Source organism: Oncorhynchus clarkii, chromosome 20 (assembly GCF_045791955.1).
Source record: "Oncorhynchus clarkii lewisi isolate Uvic-CL-2024 chromosome 20, UVic_Ocla_1.0, whole genome shotgun sequence".
In the NCBI taxonomy this organism is placed as follows: Eukaryota; Metazoa; Chordata; class Actinopteri; order Salmoniformes; family Salmonidae; genus Oncorhynchus; species Oncorhynchus clarkii.
The window spans coordinates 14242776-14259435 of NC_092166.1; the positions used below are offsets into that span (position 1 = coordinate 14242776).

The 16660-nt window shown below is 39.1% G+C and overlaps 1 long non-coding RNA gene across 1 annotated transcript; it reads left to right on the top strand.

Moving 5' to 3' along the window:
* Positions 1-887: 887 nt before the first annotated feature.
* Positions 888-4338, top strand: LOC139375966 (uncharacterized). Its single transcript, XR_011627866.1, has 3 exons — positions 888-1049; positions 2198-2289; positions 3026-4338. It is a non-coding gene; the product is annotated as an uncharacterized lncRNA (long non-coding RNA).
* The last annotated feature ends 12322 nt before the right edge of the window (positions 4339-16660 follow it).

Genomic DNA, 16660 nt, shown 5'->3' on the forward strand with positions numbered 1-16660 from the left:
CACACAATACCCCATAATGACAAAACTCGTTTTATATTGGAGTCCACCTGGGGTAAATTAAATTGTTTGGACACGTTTGGACACAATCCTGTCTCGGAGCTCTACGGACAATTCCTTCGACCTCATAGCTTGGTTTTTGCTCTGACATGCACTGTCAACTGTGGGACCTTATATATACAGGTATGTGCCTTTCCAAATCATGTCTAGTCAATTGAATTTACCACAGGTGGACTACAATCAAGTTAAAGAAACATCTCAAGGATGATCAATGGAAACAGAATGCATCTGAGCTCAATTTCCAGTCTCATAGCGAAGGGTCTGAATTTGATGGGGTATTGTGTGTAGATTAATGAGGTAAAAAAATAAAAATAAATCTGTTTTAGAACAGGGCTGTAACATAAGAAAATGTGGAAAAGGTCAAGGGGTCTGAGTACTTTCCGAATGCACTGTAAATGCATAGTACTTATTTCATATAATGTTTTGATACATTGGTCGACTCCCATGCATTTGCAGCTCCAGTTAATTACTTCAGTACTCAGTCTTCAGTACTGCTAACTTGATTACCAACTATGGGGAAAAAAGGCCTTGATTCATATGAGAATGCAAACATTGGTGAAATACTGAGACGATATATTAGCCACTAGAGTAATAGACATTCCAACAGCTAATATTGCAACTGGGATATTTCCTGGAGATTTGCGTCCCTACGCAATCAGAAATCATTCAATAGTGCTTGCAGCATTGAACAACCACAGAGAAAAAGTCACTTTCTTTTGGTTTCATTTCATAGAACACAGTAAATCTTTCTTTTTTTTGACATAGGAAATTGTGGCAAAGTTTTTTTTAATACCAAAATCAGGGAAGTCCCAGTCAGGCCAATCATAAACACACACGTACAGTCAGGTTCTTTCAGAGACCAATCATGAACACAGGCCTACAGCCAGGAAACAGGTTTCTATAGAAGTTTCTTGTTTGAGTCCAACATTCAAACAATTTTTCATTCAAAGAGCACTAGCCCAAAGCTAATCCTGTGATTTGACCACCTTCAGGTAAATTATTAATTTCATTATATCAGGACTGCATTTTATTACACTGCATAATATACATTTTATAATTGCATTGTTTATATCACACTAACAACGTATGTGTGACATAGGCCTAAATATGGCTAATGGGGTGAAACTTGATGCAGAACCCTTTTCTGACTCTGAGCAGGTGACAAAGATTAATTACAAACGCAAATGTTGCTCTGCAAGTGAGAACACCGAGTACATACCAAGTATATACCAGGTATACATGATGCAGATTATAAAGCATCAAGAGTGAAAAAACTGTTGTGCAGCAACTCACTGCTTTCCTGAATACAAATAATGTATACAAAATGCTCTAGTAATGCTCCATTAAGAGTAAAAAACAATGACTTCTCAGCACTGTCCTGTCAGTGTAATGCACACAAGGGGAGACAGAGAGCTGGTTTCAAACGCAGGGCGCAGCAGGTGTTTATTGAAAAGAACCACAGGAGGAGGCAGATAGCTGGGTCCAGGGACAGGCAGAAGTTCATACACATGGGTCCAAAGGCAGGGAAAAGGCTAGTAACGTAATCCGGGAGATCAGGCAAATAGGTAGATAACAGGAAAAAGTACAGGTAGGGAATAGGCAAAAAGGCGTCATTAGTGAAGCAGGCAAAAATGATCATACATGGGAGGAGTAACTCAGAGGAAAGACAGAGCTCTGAAAGACGTATGTCACAAAACAAACAATATCTCACAGTGATGGGGGGCAAAGAACTGAACTAAATAGGGTGTGATAATGATATACAGTTGTGTGAACAGGTGATTAGAATTCAGGTGATTGGGATCTGGAGAGTGAGCTGCGTTCAGGGGATCTAGGGGTTTGAGAGTGTGAGCTGAAAAGTGGGCTGGAAAGTGAGCTGTGTTCAGGGGATCTACGTGTTTGAGTGTGTGAGTCGGAAGCAGACGTTACAATCAGATTCTGATATTTTGGAGACTCAAACGTTCGAATAGATAAAAAATTCCACCACGTTTTTGAGTGAAGCTGTGACATGTATATTAGAAAATATATATGCTTTAAGTATACTTTGGAGATACAACAAATCTAATAAAGTCTTCATGATGCCTTCATACTTTCATGCAGTCTTACATAGCTGGTTCAATCATTATTATTTCCCTTTCAACAGCATGTCATCAGACCTACTCCTATCGGCAACATGTATTAAAACACAATGAAAACAATACATTTCTGGACGTGTGGTCCTCGGCCTCCCAATGGGTAAATATATACATGTTTCTCTACTTTAACTGTCAATGAACGCTGTCTGGTCTCTTTTGTCAGGAAGACTATCAATAATGTTATTCATTTTTCAAGGCTTCATTCTGTTGCAAACAGTGCATTCAGGCTGTAACACAAAAACATGTGGAAAAGTCAAGGGCTGTTTTCATACCCCATTACTTTTTCCCACATTTTGTTGTGTTACAGGCTGAATTTAAAATAGATTTGATTTTATGTCAAAGTGGAATTCAAATTGTTTTCAAATTAATACACAATGAAAAGGAGTTGCTTACTAAGACGACATTGAATGTTCCTCAGTGGCCTAGTTAGTTTTGACTTAAGTAGTCTTAAAAATCTATGGCAAGACTAGAAAATGCCTGTCGAGCAATGATCAACAACTAACTTGACAGCTTGTACAATCCAGTTGTGCAAAGCTTCACAAATCATTTGAGATTTACCCAGAAAGACTCACAGCGGTATTCGCTGACATGGGTGCTTCTACAAAGTATTAAGCTGTAACACAACAAAATGTGGAATAAGTCAAGGGGTATGAATGCTTTCTGAAGACACTATTGTCAAGATTGTTATGTCAATCCTTATCATTACCTTTATATTCATTATCGTTATCATCAGCAAATTCATCATCTATAAATACCAAATACCATGCAAATCTAATTATTGATTGCTTAAGAGAGTAAACATATTTTTGATCTGAGAACCTTTCTTCACATTGCAGGGCTGGGGCCAGGGCTAAAGCAGGGGCCAAGATAGTGGATGTAGAACACACGGACCCCCTGAGGACTTATGTGCCATCGCTGCCCTCCTGTTACCGCTGCTGGAGGCTCCCGGATGGATAACGCCAACCACTCCGCTTTCTCCCTCCCTCTGTCCCTATCTCTCTGTTTCTCTCTCTCTTTCTTTCATCATCCTGGAATTAAAGTGTGACTATGTTAATAACCTGTCAGGTCAGTTAAAAAAGATTGCTACTGGTGACACTGAAACCCAGTACTACCTGTGTCAGAATATTTGAGATATATATGGTTAAATTCAAAAAGATTTGTAATATTGATTTTGCGCGTGACTTAAAAATGTCCTTTGGAGTGGAACTTGAGGCAGAAGATTTTTCTGACTCTGGGCAGGCGACAAAGATTCTGTACAAACGCAAACGTCGGAGAAGCATAACGGAGCCTTTACATTTTAGCTCTGAAACTGAGATCTTCATAAGTACAGAGGGTGCAGATCCGACATTGAGTGTGAAAAACAACATCATAGACTCTTCTCAGCGTTCCATCATATCAGATTCTGATATTTTAGACAGACGCAAACGTAGGAATAGCTTAGATATTCCACCAGATTTTGTAACATGCACACTGGAAAATATTCAGTATGTATACTTTGAAGTTTTATGTTTTATGTATACTTTGAAGCTACATAGTCACACTTTAAACCACATATATCTATTAAAGCCTTCATGACGCCATCATAATGCCTTCATAATGTCCTACACTACATACATAGAAGCTTCACATATCATTTGTAAGCAAATGTCATGCTGGAAAAAGGAGGTGTGCAGATGCGGAAGCAGAGATGTGCCGACAGAAGCGAACTTTCGATGCATAATTCTGTTTAAACGAACCTAACGGACGGCGCAGAAGCTGCAAAATTAGGCTTTAGAGAGGTGGAAGGTTGCTGATTCAATCCACGGACAGGGTATAAAAACAGAACTGTGGGAACTGTTGGTCTATGATTCCAGGTACTCCCTCCTGCCGTTGTGCCCTTGAGCATGGGACTTAAACCCCAAAACTGCTCTCCATCCAGGGGTGCTGCTCTGTAGCTTATCAACTTAGCTTATCAATGATTTGTGCAGCGCCTATGAAATGTGATGAAGCAGATAATGAGGCTAAACTACTAACAATATTCAGTTAAGTAATGTACATTTAGAAGGTTATAATAGGGTCATACTCACATTGCTCCTATAAATATATTTAGCATTTCATTATCTTATATTCTGGCTTAGCTTTTTAATGCAATAAAAACTGTGACAAACTATTCAGTGATGCTTTATTTGTCCTAATGCAATCCTCATTTTAAACTATGTATTTCAACTATGGTCAAATTGTTCCCTCTTACCAAGTCAGAGCTTTGGAACAAAATGTCCTGCATCATCAGCCCAGCATTGTTAATGCTGTTTTTTTCATCCTCTTGAAAATGCACTCAGTAAATGTACTGGAATGGTCATGTCTTAAAGTAAGGTTGCCACTAAGGAACAAAATTCAATGGGATTAACACCTAAACCTTAATGGGTGACTGACTGGAAAAACCACTGTCACTGGAGGATGAGAATGAGAGATGAATACTGTAAATTAGACCAGTGTTAACAATCTGCCTGTTTAAAAACATTCCAGAACATGTAAACAGTTCCATGATACAAGCGTGCTAATCAGAGGACAAGAGAGCATCGCATTACAAACAAAACAGGAAATAGTACTTATTAATACAGTCAATGAACACTTGATATTTATCGGTGTCAATTCTATATGTTAAACAGCTGTAAGTATCTGAGAAAATCATTTGTGGTGCTTTCTCTGGCAATTGTTCAAAAGATTCAGCAATTGTACAATGGCAATGATGCATTATTACCAACTGGGCACAGATGTCCTTTCAATGTCTAGTTTTGATTTACATTTGGTTGAGTTGTCAACTAATAGTGAATTCAACGTGAAATCAACAACAAATGTCACCATGCCATTGGATTTAGCGTAAAAGTTGGGTGAAAAAAAAGACGAAATGCACTTATGTTGATGACTTTTACAAATCCAGTCAGTTTTCCACGTTGATTCAAAGTCCTCACATGTCCCTGCATATTTATGTGGTAAAGTTCGACACTCAACACAAATACAGAAGTTAGACATGGGGATTTACAAGAAGTCACGTGACTTTCAGGAAATTGTAGGCAGAAAAGAGAAACTGATACATGCCAAATAAATGGTAACTGGGACAGTTTTTACTTCACTGTGCTTGTTGAGACAAAGACTTTCACATGGTACCTACTTTTTCACTTAGGTATTATTTGACCCAGTTAGATTCCTCTCATTGTATTATTGGTTCATGTTGCATTTAGAATGAGAGCACACGATGACCCAAATGGGAGTAAACAAACCCCAAGCTCACTTTCCTAACCATTTGTATTTTGAGTAAATGATCTCTTCAAGGTGTTGTCTTTAATTAACTACACTGCACTCTGTTTCCTCTCAAGGTTTCTTCTCTTGCCAGTGTTGCCCGGTTTTTGAGGAGTATCTAAACTTAATTTGTGTAAAAATACAACATCCGCATAAAGACAGAGAGTGTGCAAGAAAAGATAGATGGGACTTTGTGACTTAAGTAACAAACCGGTTATATTAGTCATCACATCTACTCATCCATCTCATGTCAGGTTTAGACTCAACTGTTTCTGGCTACTGACCAACTGATTATGTTGATTTATATTTGTGCACCATCACTGCCTGTGCTGTTGACCTTTTCCACTTTCACTGTGGAAAAAAACACATACAGGAAATACTTGTTAGTGTGTGTGTGGCTCCCGTCCGCAAAACACTTTTCCAAGGAGGTGTGTGGATGTTAGTGTGTGTGTGGCTCCCGTCCACAGTACACTTTTCCAAGGAGGTGTGTGGATGTTAGTGTGTGTGTGGCTCCCGTCCACAGTACACTTTTCCAAGGAGGTGTGTGGATGTTAGTGTGTGTGTGGCTCCCGTCCACAGTACACTTTTCCAAGGAGGTGTGTGGATGTTAGTGTGTGTGTGGCTCCTGTCCACAGTACACTTTTCCAAGGAGGTGTGTGGATGCGCACGCAGAGAACGAACGTTCGATGCATTCAGAAAATGTTTTCAAAGTTGAAACTCATTTACTGCATTTCTATACAATTAAAATATGTTAAAATTCTATTTGAAGAAGAGCAAAGACATGCAAAAATTACCCCAGCAGTTATCCCCTTGGTTGCTTTAGATTCATTAACCGCAGTCGATCTGCAAACACATAACCTATTAGCTATACAATTGTAATGTTATACCCCAGAAAGGGGTGAAATATCAGAAATGATTCGCTCTGAGAAAATATTTGTGCTGACACGTCAATGACTAAACAAAAACGGATGACATTTTTAGAGCTGTATTGTTTGCATTGTAATGTATGCCGAGGCCTATAAGGAAGATAGGCCATGTGGAGATGTTCATTTTAAAACATATCTTATTTTTTAAAGTTCCTAACTTGTTTGATAAGATTAGTACAGATTTTCTCAGGGGACCACATGTGCCCCGGCCCAAGTTTGGGAACCACTGTACTAAGCTCTCGCTTGCTTCCTCTCTCTATGTTTCCTCTGCTTCCTCCTGCATGCATTGCAGCTTGCCAGCCTCACTACTGAGCGCCACATCACTGTCTGTCTTAGTAGCCTACTCTCTGAAGCAAAGTTATAATGAGAACTTAGCAGCTTATTTTTTGCTCCTGCTGAGGTATGCAACGTTTAACGTTAGATTCTTACTTCATCCTTCTAGCTGACAAAGCAGCCTAATACTAGCCAGAGGCAGAGCCCTTCAAAGTTACTGCAATATAAGTTTCTGCCGGCAGCTATCCACTCACTGACTGACATATCTACACTGAACAAAACGCAACATTGGTCCCATGAGCTGTTTCATGAGCTGAAATAAAATAACCCCGAAATGTTCCATTTGTACAAAAAGTGTATTTCTCTCAAATTTTGTGCACAAACTTGTTTACATCCATCTTAGTGAGCATTTCTCCTTTGCCAAGATAATCCATCCACCTGACAGGTGTGGCATATGAAGAAGCTGATTAAACAGCATGGTCATTACACAGGTGCACCTTGTGCTGGGGGACAATAAAAGGCCACTGTAAAATGTGCAGTTTCATCACACAACAAATTTTGAGGGAGCTTGGAATTGACATGCTGACTGTAGGAATGTCCACCAGAGTTGTTGCCAAAGAACTGAATGTTACTTTCTCTACCATAAGCCGCCTGCATCATCGTTTTTAGAGAATTTGGCAGTACGTACAACCGTTTGCTTATGTCAACGTTGTGAACAAAGTGCCCCATGGTGGCAGTGGGGTTATGGTTGGGCATGCATAAGCTACGGACAACCATCATAATTGCATTTTATCGACAGCAATTTGAATGCACAGAGTTACCATGACGAGATCCTGAGGCCCATTGTCGTGCCATTCATCGACGTGCATGACAGCGTGTTTACAGTTCCCGCCAACATCCAGCAACTTTGCATAGCCATTGAAGAGGAGTGGGACAACATTCCACAGGCCACAATCAACAGCCTGATCAATTCTATGCTAATCCATGAGGCAAATGGTGGTCACACCAGATACTGACTGGTTTTCTGATCCACGCCTCTACCTTTTTTTTAAGGTATCTGTGACCAACAGATGAATGTCTGTATTCCCAGTCATGTGAAATCCATAGATTAGGGCTTAATGAATTTATTACGTTTTCGTTATATGAACTGTAACTCTTAAATTGTTGCATGTTGCATATATATTTTTGTTCAATATATAAGCAACTATTTACCAGTTGCACTCATTCTCCAAGAGTCGTTTTTTGTTTGTTTGGAGGATATCTGTAGACACGGCAGGAGTCAAAGGGCGGTTTTAAAATGACCTTTTGTCTGACATCTCGCAAACACAATGTAAGCAGAGCCGAGCTGTGGTATTTCATTTTATGTCTCAGGCCCTCGTCTGTGCCACGAGAGGGCGGGGTTAGCCTTTTGAGAGAGTGGTGAATGTGCTACTAAAAAGGCAAATCATGTGGAGCAGGCGAACATAATGAACAAACCACTGTTCATGATTCCACTTGTTCGCGAATAGGCAGGTGCAAATAGAACAGTCTTATCTAAACTATAATCTTTATGAGCTATGATCAACGCTGGAAGCAAATTTTAGATGTTGACACGTAATTGATTTTCTTTCTTGTGTACAAAATATATTTTTTTAGTATTATTATTTTATTTCTAATTAGAAAAAAATGTCAGAGGCCCGGACCTCGGTGTACTCATATGTAGTTTCGGCCATGTGCAGAATGAAAGCCCACAAACACCCAAATGGATGTAAACAAACCACAATCTCGCTTTCTCGACCCTCTAGGTCATAGACTTCCTTCCAGTGGTTGGAACCAAAATTACTTTCCAATCGTTTATTTCTGAACAGAACCACAATTTTTTATTTCGGTTCCACTGTTCCAATCAACAAAATACACTTCTGAACCAGTTCGAACCCCAAGAAAGTATCGTTTTTCATTGTTCCTTTTTAAACCTGTGATAAACTGTTTTTTACGTTTAGCTCATTACATTACTTCACCAATCAGTGTGGATAGAGCAGGCAAGATAGTTGCTTTATATGCATGATGGACAGACAAGTGTAGCTTATGACAGAAATGTTGCTGGTAGGGAGAGAGAGAGAGAGGGTTGAGGAGCAGACTTGAAGTGCTGGGCATCTTGTTATGAAATAATTAACTGAATTAGGTCCAGAGAATTATACCTTGAAGGAGCAGCTTCTATTGAGGAACTTTGAATGTCCTTTAAGCTAGCAAGCTAACAAGCTTGTGTGAGCAGAGGACACCAGAATTAAAAACATGTCTTACCCTTTTGTAGTTAATAAATCCAACGTGAAACGTGATAACTAGGCCTATATTATCTTTAACTGGCATTGAAAAATGTTTGGATTCAACTGTTTCTGTCTGCTGACCACCTGAATATTTTGCCTCATATTTGTACACTTTCACTGTTCATGAGATATTACGTCCATTCTCAAGAGAAGCAAGTTTTATCAAAACTGTGTGTGTGAGAGAGAGAGAGAGAGAGTTGGTCATAATAAACCTGATCTGCTAAATTATTACCATAACTTCGATATAAAGTAGTGTACAAGACTGGCTTCCTGTTGACAGTCTTGAACTCATACATCCAATACAAACCATAAAAGGAGTGACATCGCCACCTGTGGGTAGAGAATGAGAAAACGCGTCTGTCCACCATTTCTATTTGTGTGTGTGTGGTGTTTCTAAGTGCATAAATGCTTAATATGGTTGGGGGGCCCCCCACCTCGCAGTAAAGTTAATTTCCTGCAATGTTACAGATTTTGTCATAGGGCGTAGAGAAAATGTTGCAGTTTTAAAGCAAGTTTCCTGCAATTCAATACATTTTGCCATGGAGCAGAAAGAAAAAATGTGCAGTTTTACAGAAGGTTTGCTGCAGTTCTACTCATTTTATCATGGGGTGTAGTGAAAATGTTACTGTTTTAAAGGCCCAGTGCATGCAAAAATGTGATTTTTCTGTGTTTTAGGTGGAATATTACTGTAAAATTGTGAAGTTTTCCCTTCCCTAGTCAGACCACTCTCAGACAGTCTTATCAAAATACTTGCTTGAGAAATTGCTCTTTGCTAAGAAAAAGCGATTTATTTATTATTATTTTTTATTTCTTTATGTCAATTTTTATTGAAAACAATCTCAGTAAGGTACTTACAGTTGAAGTCGGAAGTTTACATACACCTCAGCCAAATACATTTAAACTCTGTTTTTCACAATTCCTGACATTTAATCATAGTAAAAATTCCCTGTTTTAGGTCAGTTAGGATCACCATTTTATTTTAAGAATGTGAAATGTCAGAATTATAGTAGAGAGAATGATTTATTTCAGCTTTTATTTCTTTCATCACATTCCCAGTGGGTCAGAAGTTTACATACACTCAATTAGTATTTGGTAGCATTGCCTTTAAATTGTTTAACTTGGGTCTAACGTTTCAGGTAGCCTTCCACAAGCTTCCCACAATAAGTTGGGTGAATTTTGGCCCATTCCTCCTGACAGAGCTGGTGTAACTGAGTCAGGTTTGTAGCCCTCCTTGCTCGCACACGCTTTTTCAGTTCTGGCCACAAATTTTCTATGGGATTGAGGTCAGGGCTTTGTGATAGCCACTCCAATACCTTGACTTTGTTGTCCTTAAGCCATTTTGCCAGAACTTTGGAAGTATGCTTGGGGTCATTGTCCATTTGGAAGACCCATTTGCGACCAATCTTTAACTTCTGATGTCTTGAGATGTTGCTTCAATATATCCACATAATTTTCTTTCCTCATGATGCCATCTATATTGTGAAGTGCACCAGTCTCTCCTGCAGCAAAGCAACATGATGCTGCCACCCCCGTGCTTCACGGTTGGGATGGTGTTCTTCGGCTTGCAAGCCTCCCCATTTTTCCTCCAAACATAATGATGGTCATTATGGCCAAACAGTTCTATTGTTGTTTCATCAGACCAGAGGATATTTGGTACCAAAAAGTACCATATTTGTCCCCATGTGCAGTTGCAAACCATAGTCTGTTTTTTTAATGGCAGTTTTGGAGCAATGGCGTCTTCCTTGCTGAGCGGCCTTTCAGGTTATGTCGATATAGGACTCGTTTTACTGTGGATACAGATACCTTTGTACCTGTTTCCTCCAACATCTTCACAAGGTCCTTTGCTGTTGTTCTGGGATTGATTTTAACTTTTCGCACCAAAGTGCATTCATCTCTAGGAGACAGAACCATCTCCTTCCTGAGCGGTATAACGGCTGCGTGGTCCCACGGTGTTTATACTTGCGTACTATTGTTTGTACAGATGAACGTGGTACCTTCAGGCGTTTGAAACTTGCTCCCAAGGATGAACCAGACTTGTGGAGGTCTACAATTTGTTTTCTGAGGTCTTGGCTGATTTCTTTTGATTTACCCATGATGTCAAGCAAAGAGACACTGCGTTTGAAGGTTGGCCTTGAAATACATCCACAGATACACCTCCAATTGACTCAAATGATGTTAAATAACCTATCAGAAGCTTCTAAAGCCATGACATCATTTTCTAGAATTGTCCAAGCTGTTTAAAGGTACAGTCAACTTAGTGTATGTAAACTTCTGACCACTGGAATTGTGATAAAGTGAATTATAAGTGAAATAATCTGTCTGTAAACAATTGTTGGAAATATTACTTGTGTCATGCACAAAGTAGATGTTCTCCCCGACTTGCCCAAACTATAGGTTTTTAACAAGAAATTAGTGGAGTGGTTGACAAACTCCAACCTAAGTGTATATAAACCTCCGACTTCAACTGTAATTGTTACCCAGAAATTATAGTTAGATAAAAAGAGCTGCATTGGACCTCTAAAGCAAGTTTTCTGCAATTCTACTAATTATGCCATGGGGCAAAAAAATAAATAAAAGCTCATTTACAGCAATGACCTATTTTGCCTTGGGGTGGAGAGAAATGTTTACAGTTTTAAAGCTAATTTCCTGCAATTCTACACATGTTGTAATTACTTATGCCTTGTTAATATGATATCTGAGTGAGAATGACTAACAAAATCAATAGGGGACCTGGAGGTCAAACAGCAAAGAGTCTCCTCTCTCCTGTGTGACATGAAAAGCAGTAAGTGATCGAGGAGAGTGTCAATTCGTTAGTAGGCGAACAAAGGAGTTTGCGCCCATCATCGATGACCTACTTTAACAGAGGATGCACAAGAGTATCCTGGCAGCGTGTGTAAATGTTTTAATATCTGCCACACCCGCTTTGAATCAGCTGTTGTTTTCTCAAAGGAGAAAGCATGCACACATTTAAAAAACATTACACTACTTATCCTTTCATCTATAAAATGTCTTGCACAAGTATTTTCATTTTTTCTTTAATCACTTTACACATTTATTTTGGGATCTACCCCCCCTTTTCTGAGTGGAAAAGGAGTCTCATTTCATATGAGTTAATTTCCCTCCTTTCCTCTCCTCATCTCCACTTCTGGATTATCTTTGACCTTTTTCAAAAGCAGGCGAGGAGAGGACGTTGGAGAGAGGCGATAGGAGTCGAGCAAATTCAACTGAGATTCTCCCCATGAACTCCCCATTACTCCATTATGTTACCTGCTTAGAGTTGGATGGAGTGAGAGAAGACCATTTTTTCTGAGATGTACTACTGAAAAAGGCATGAAAAAAGTAAAGCATAATTCCACCAGACGAATTCAATATTGAACTTTAACAGCCTGTTATATTCAATAGAGTGGCCTTTAATATAGACCATATGGAGAATGTTCTTCAGTGCACCCTCTGTGACTTCTAGGAAGATTTGAAACGACTTAACCGCAAAAAGTCTCCAAAATGTCCCATCATTGTGAAGCCCTAGTTATACTGTTGGTTTGTCAAAATAATTTCAGAAGATTATTATTTATGTCATGTGATTAGTGATTCATTTATGTCTGTCCCTCATTTTAAGGTCAACCCTGTTACGTGAACTGAACTCTCGTTTTAATATGGTGAAAATATTCCTTTCAAAAAAAATAAAAAAAATAATCTAATATTCAAATCACAGTGTGAAAGCAGGTGAGCTGGTGGTACATTGGGCTGGATGTGTCAATGTGGAGTTCATACATGCATAATCTATGTGTATAAAGTAGTTGTTGTGGAATTGTTAGGTTAGATTACTCGTTGGTTATTACAGCATTGTCGGAACTAGAAGCACAAGCATTTCGCTACACTCTCATTAACATCTGCTAACCATGTGTATGTGACAAATAAAATTGTATTTTATTTTATTTGATCTATGAGCAGAGTTACTGTTTTACCTCAATTAGCCACGTAATCCCTAGTTTGAAAGCCACTGTTTTCTGCTAGCTCTGCTGTGGCATTTTCCCTACGTTTCCCCCCACGTGGGCCAGCCCCCTAGCAATTTAAGTTCCAGCCAATGACATCCAGCTCCCCACCAACTAGCAAGAATAAAACAACGCAGAGAGAGAGAGCAATGACATGGTGCATATATCTGAACATATGTGACTTGCTCTCTCATAATCAGTCACATTGACCCCAAAACACATTTAGATTTGTATACACTGCTGGAAAGAGGAAATGCTTAGCTTCAAAACAATGTATAGCTAGTTTCAATGGAGGTCTGTCACCCTTATGAGCTGTTCAGAGAAAATCACCCCAGAAGTTTGTTGTTGGTTTTTAGCATGGCGCCAATTGCATTCTGCATGTCTCACTATATGAGACAGTGTATAAGACTTGTTATTTGGCATCACTTGTAGCTGGCTTGCTACTCATTAACAGTTGACAAGATAATGTGCTAGCTAGCTGGTGTTTGTGCTTGTGCTAGCCAGCTAAACAGCTAGTTAGCTAGCTTGTCAGATGACTTGTCAAATTAACTTGAACTCCAATTACCATTTTACTCTTGTCAGTGTCGTTTTTAATCAACTCCCTTGTCATTTTACACTTTTCTGTCTTGTTTTAAATAAACAATCAACTACAGAAGAGTACATTTCGCTTTCAGTTGACCTCCTTTGAGTTATAAGGGTGTAAAGCCTTATTTGAATATTTCTTAATGTGTCACATTATCGTGGTTTACAATGTGAAATCAATTCCCTGTTGGAAGCCTATTTGCAGGAAGATATACAGCACTTTTACATCACTCACACCTTCCATTAAGAATACTTGTCAGAGTAGGGAAGAAAATACAGTACATGAAGACTACCTACACCATGTAAACTGGAACAACTATCTCACCTACGGTTGCTATAAATCCAACCACTTACAGATTGGATTATTTTTTTTTTTAAATAGACCTACCCTTTTGTCCTCAGAACAGCCTCAATTCGTCGGGGCATGGACTCTACAAGGTGTCGAAAGTGTTCCACAGGGATGCTGGCCCATGTTGACTCCAATGCTTCACACAGTTTTGTCAAGTTGGCAGTATGTCCTTTGGGGTGGTGGGCCTTTTTTGATACACACAGGAAACTGTTTAGCATGAAAAACCCAGCAGCCTTGCAGTTTTTGACACAAACCGGTGCCCCTGGCCTAGCACCTACTATCATGCCCTGTTCAAAGGCAGGTAGTCTAGCAGTTAAGAGCATTGGGTCAGTAACCGTGAAAGGTTGCTGGTTTGAATCCCTGAGCTGCCTAGGTAAAAAAAACATGTTGATATTCCTTTGAGCATGGCACTTAACCCTAATTGCTCTGGATAAGAGCATCTGCTAAAATGCACTTAAATATTTTGTGTTGCCCATTAACCTTCTGAATGGCACACACTCACAAGCATAATGTTTTATAGACTCAGTGTATACACATACACATATTCCTCTTCTGTAACGGTCACTGAATGGTGTCTTGTCTCATTTAGCATTCAGCAGGATATACTGTAATCCTGGATAAATAAGTGTTGTGTTGGGATGTGTTGTGACATGAATATCATTAATGCAATGACTGTTATCTTAGCAACTTAGTTAACTATGTTGAATTGATTATGTGATTAAATTAATCGTGTAACAATTAACTCGGTAACTTGGGGCACCACAGGAAAACTTATTGAACAAGTAACTAACTCCCGAATTAAACTCTTATAAGATGTACAGTATTTTACCTCATATCAGTCTCATTCTGAATGTCGTAATATTCTATAAATCTGCACGAACCCCAGTCTACATGATGACAGCGATACACAAATTGGCTAAATTATTTATTTCCGAACTAACTAAATAATCACACAGAATGACATGAGCACACACACAGGATATATTATACGCTTATTTGTTTGAAACCTATCACTCGTTTGTGTCGCACTGCTTTTCTTTATCTTGGCCAGGTCGCAGTTGTAAATGAGAACTTGTTCTCAACTGGCCTACCTGGTTAAAAAAAGGTGAAAGAAATAAAATCAAAAACTAGATGGTTTCATTTCAAAGAGACAAACAATTACATTTAGTTGCAAGACGAGATACCTCCGCCTCACTCTCAGAGAAAAAAGTAGCAATGCAAGTTTTTCACAGTCAAATTTTAACAAAATAACTGTACAAGTTCTACATTTGTGACATCAATATTTTTAAAAAGATATACTGTATAATAAAAAAAATTGCAATTCGGTAAAATGAGATCTGGGCTCTGGTCAAATGTAGGGAATATGGTGCCATTTGGGATGATGCCTAACTCTAACCTAACACTATAGCATGACGCTAGATTGATGACGTGATGAATTTATATTTTAAACAAGATGCAAACTTTCCATTTTAGCTAAACAATGGATATAGCATTTTCGCACCAAACCAATTGTAAAATCTCAAATCTATGGTTCAAATAATCATCTGAGGACAGTAATATTTTACACACACATTTCTTTTACCAGGTAAGTTGACTGAGAACACATTCTCATTTACAGCAACTACCTGGGGAATAGTTACAAGGGAGAGGAGGAATGAATGAGCCAATTGGAAGCTGGGGATGATTTGGTGACCGTGATGGTATGAGAGCCAGATTGGGAATTTAGGATTTTTTTTTTTTGCCCGTTTAACGTCCCAGGCAAAAGACAGCACCCTACACAGGGCAATGTCCCCAATCAGACCAAAGGAAAGAGTGCCCCCTACTGGCCCCCCAACACCACTTTCAGCAGGATCTGGTCTCCCATCTAGGAACCAACCAGAACCAACCCTGCTCAGCTTCAAAAGCAAGCCAGCAGTGGGATGCAGAGTGGTATGCTGCTGGAAAATAAAAAGGTATCCTGAGTGGCACAGCAGTCTAAGGCACTGCATCTCAGTGCTAGAGGCATCACTACAGACCCTGGTTCGATTCCAGGCTGTATCACAACCAGCCGTGATTGGGAGTCCCATAGGGCGGTGCACAATTGGCCCAGCATTGGCAGGGTTTGGCAGGGGTAGGCTGTCATTGTAAATAAGAAGTTGTTCTTAACTGACTTGCCTAATTAAATCAAGGTAAAATTTTAAAAAAGGTACCATAAGCATTCATTTCTGATGAAAAATTGGATTAGAAAGCATTTTGGGAATAAACTCTTCAGTTGATGCTTCATTCACTTCACTCTGTTGTATGGTATTCCTAAAATTATACTTTGTTCGGGGGATTTACATGTTGCATTGCATATTCAGCATTCAACACAAATACAGAAGTTGGTGACTATGAATTTCATAGAATGAAATATAAAAAAGAAAACAGTGTTACTCTCTGACACGGTCTTGTCTCCTGCATACAGTACTGTCCCCTGTTCTGTTTCACCTAATGACATTGGAATTTACAAGAAGTCACATGATTTTCCTGTGGATATAGGTTAGACAATATATCCACAGGAAAGTTAAATTAAATCAAATGTTCAAAGCACTGGTAATACATTCAGATTTCTATCACCTGAAGCATGCACAGAGCAATGTAAACAAGTGCACGAGCTAGGCAAGTATGCATGCATCTCCTGCATGTATTTTTTATATTGTATGCATGCTTCAGGTGATAGAAATTTGAATGCATTACCAGTACTTTGAAAAGTTGATGTAATTATACTTTACTGTGGATATATTGTCTC